General features: G+C 51.1%; 1 pseudogene; it reads right to left on the bottom strand.

The window, feature by feature from the left end:
• Positions 1-265: 265 nt before the first annotated feature.
• LOC133759071 (profilin-1-like) lies at positions 266-3,329 on the bottom strand (annotated as a pseudogene).
• Positions 3,330-3,935: the final 606 nt, after the last annotated feature.

Below are 3,935 nucleotides of genomic sequence, written 5' to 3' on the forward strand. Positions count from 1 at the left end.
TGGCTTTGAGGCATCCTTGTCAAGGGAGAAATTTGTACCCAGGGGGCCAATGTTCTCTTTCCCCATGCCTTTAGCTAGGAGTTTCCTTTGAGGAAATGGTAGTGCCACAGGCACCACCAGGGGGCACTAGGGCCTCTAGGCACCAGGGGCCAAGGAAGATGAAGTGTCAGCGTGGAGGAGGCCCGGGGCCAGGTGCTGAGCACCCTGCAGCAGCTCCCTCCAGCAAGACCTCGGAGCAGCAGACCAATAAGACTGTGTGGCTGGCTTATCTCTAAGGAGAAATGAGAGGGCTGGGCCAAAGAGCCCTATTTCTGTCCAGCCCTACACTACCTGCCATAAAATTAAATGATCACAATGAGTACATTAATTACCTGACATGAATGCTTTAACATAACAAAATTATTAGCCATTCTAGATTTAGTGTTTGTACAGCACTTTATATTTGCAAGGGCGTTGCAATAACTTACCCTGCTGAGGGTGCGTTTCAGGCCCTGAACGACATCCCGAAAGGATTTCCTCCGGCCAGCCAGCTGGCTGGCCTCTGCCGCAGCTGGTCCTTGCGCCTCTTGCCTTCACTGACTGCTTTTCTTCTGCTCCAGCTTCCACTTGACGTCTCCTCCTGGCAGCCCTCTCAGCTGTTCTCCAATTCCCTTTCATCTCAGAGGCCCATGAGACGGTTTCTTCACCTGCTCTCAGGTTGTCTACCTGATCCTGTGTCAGAATGGAAGAGCTCAAAGGGGGCAGCCGTGGATGGATGGGGCTGGCCTTGGTGCCGAGCAAGTTTCCCTTGTGTTCTGTGGGATGTGGCTGCTGGTATAGACACACGATGGGCTCTACGCAACACAGGAACTGACTGCGTGTGCCATCCAGTCATTTGCAGAATATTCACTGCACCCACACCAAAGCCAGCCTGGAGCCCTGGGGGACAATGGCCTTGAGGAGACTCACCACTGTGCAGACTCAGGTCCAGACTGGGTGGGATAGCATAGAAAACCTCACTAGTAAAAGCCACTGCAGTGGCTTGGGTGTGCAATCTGCCTCCTGGAGAGAGAGATCAAAGCCCAGTTGATGGATGTCTGTGTACCCAGCTCTCCCTGCTTGCTTTCATCTGCCTTCCTGAAAGAGGAGTAAACAGTCAGCTCGGGAGCACTGCAGGTGTTCCCTTCAGGAGCAGAAAGGAGTATCAGTGAGAGCAGACAAGACCACCAATGAAGGTGTCCACGGGGATGGGGGGGGGGGGGGGGAGGGCTCCAGCGGGATCAAAATGCAGGGCGTTTGCAGTAGCAGTTCCAGAATCTGGGTAGGAGGGGCCTTGGGGCAGCAGCAGTTTGGCAGGGAGGCAGCTGGGGAGACTTATCTGGAAGCTTGTACGATAAGATCAACAAACTTGTGAAAAAGGAGAAAATACCAATTTTCTATGTGAAGTTTATCATGGTGCATGATAGCATGGTTAAGAGCAGAACCCTGGGGCTGGATTGATGGGGTTCAATGCCAGCTTCGCCATCAGCCAGCTGGGTGGCCCCGGGCGATGGCTTTGGCTGCTCTGTGACTCAGTTCCCTCACCTGTAAAATGTGGATAACTGTAGTATCCACCTCCAGATTGGCTGTGAGGATCGCATGAGCGCATCCAGCTGAAGCAGTCAGCATGGAGTCAATCCTTGGTAAGGATCAGCTTCTGTTATTTATTGGGAGAGCTTGAAGGCTGCTTACGGCACCTTCGCTGGGCATCTGGGAGGAAATTTCCAAGGAGAGGAATTCAAGATTTGGGCTTACAGTGGTATGTATGGTGGGGTGCTGAAGAGACCTGATACAGTCCAGAGAATCCCACTGTGAAAGGGGCCATGTGGGGGAAAGCATTGAGTTCTGAGTAAGCAAGGGCCTTCACCCTTCTGTGTGCATTGAGGTGGGGACAGGTGCCGCTCAATACCTCCTTTGGACTGCAAGGTACATCTGAGAGTAGTTTGGGGGGAGGGGACAGCATTTGGTCTAGTGGTTAAGATGCTGTGTTCCACATTGGAGGGCTGGAGTTTGATATCCACTCTGGCTTCTGACTCCAACTTCCTGTTAATGCACACCCCCAGGAGGCTGCAGTGGTGGATCAAGTGCTTAGGCTACTGTCATCCGTAGGAGAAACCTAGACTGTGTTCCCAGCTCCTGGTTTTGGCCTGGCCCAGTCCCTGGCTGTTGTAGGCATTTGGGAAGTGAACAGTGAATGGAAGATCCCTGTGTCTCTCTGCCTTTCCAAAAAAAGGGGAGGAGGGAGTTATCAGGGCACTACTAGTAGTGGGACAATGGCTTCTTTTGTTTTGCAAGCAGTCTGGGGCTCCTATGGAAGGAGGTGCAGGAGGGTGGGGAGGACAGGCTGTTGGAGCAGTGGGCAGGCAGTCCTGTACCCTTATACCTACCTGGACATTAAGCCTCAGCAGCGCAACCCCTGGCACTTCAAAACTGAGAGATTTGGCATCAAGTGCTAGCTCCTCCCCCATGCTCAGGACTTGAAGCAGGCCCATCCCACTCACCCTGTGCGAGGAGCAAAAGACCCAAGAACGTGCTCAGCCCAGAAGGTTCACATTCTTCCTCGGAACAGCATTTTCAGGAAGACTTGTGATTAACAATCAGAAAGCCAATTAGGAAACTTTGAGCTCATAACTTGAGGAAATCCAGTAGTTGAGGAGTCTCCAAAGATAATCCACCTTTGTTGTTGTTGTTGTCAATAGCATAATTTTTATTCAGGAATAACAAAAACCTTCCAACCACACACAGGAGGGTTATGGGTATGGGAAGGTACGTGTCAAATTCAGCCCTGGCCCCAGCCCATGTGGTTTTTGACAGCAAGATAGGGTAAGGGATAATGGCCCCAAAACAAAAATGGTATATGTAGGTAAATGGGAAAGAGAGGGGTGCAAAAGCTATGGAGGCTGGGGGAGGGTCAGGCTGGGTCAGTACTGGGAAGACCATTTCACATTTCTTACTGATCAAACCACTGTGGACACCTTCACTGCCCATCGGTAAGACTAGCATCTTGGCAGTCATGGTGACAGTGACACCAGTGGGGGCTCCACTAGTGCTCTTAGTGCAAAGATCTGTGATAAATTCCTCATCTTGTAGCACTGAGTACCAAATCACAGAACATTTCTGTCCCCCAAGTCTTCAAAAACTTGACTGGTCTTTGCCAACCAGGACATCAACTTCAGCTGGCATGACCTTGATGAAGGTTTCCCTGGAGATGGCAGCCCAGATGGAGAGCGAGTCCTTGTGGACAGCATTAGTCAGTCCTCACAGGTCCTGTCCCCCATGAGGTTGTCAATGTAGGCATTCCACCCAGCCATGGCACTGCTGCAGGGGCCGAAGGCTGGGCTCAGGATGCCTCAGTTTGCTGGGTGGGGGAAGGCAGAGAGCTCAGGGTCACAAGCTGCCTTCTGGACTGCAGCTCTGCTAGCTGTTTGGCTGGTTCATTTTTGTTTTGACTTGAGTGTGTCTACCACTTGGTAGCCACTGCTTTGATTGCGCTTTGTGTTTAGGATAGTACTGGTAAAGTCATGTTTTATCTCTTGCTACAATTTGTTGAAGAAATGCCTCAGAATCTTGATCCCACAAAAAGTCTAAAATTTCCTTTGAAAGCTCTGCTTTTGGACCCAGCATTGTGACTCAGGGGGTTGAGCTGCCACCTTCAGTGCTCCCATCCCATATGGGTGCTGTTTCAGATATGAAAAATCAGATTTCAAATCATCGCCATTCTAAGTCATGTTGGAAAGGGTTTAGGATAGCCTGTTTAAAAAAAACCCATGTGGTGGGGGCTGGCGCCGTGGAGCAGTAGGTTAATCCTCTGCTTGCGGCACCAACATCCCATATGGGTGCCGGTTCTAGTCCCAGCTGCTCCTCTTCCAATCCAGATCTCCACTATGGCCTGAGAAAGCAGTGGAGGATGGCCCAAG

Source organism: Lepus europaeus, chromosome 5 (genome assembly GCF_033115175.1).
Source record: "Lepus europaeus isolate LE1 chromosome 5, mLepTim1.pri, whole genome shotgun sequence".
NCBI classification, from domain to species: Eukaryota; Metazoa; Chordata; class Mammalia; order Lagomorpha; family Leporidae; genus Lepus; species Lepus europaeus.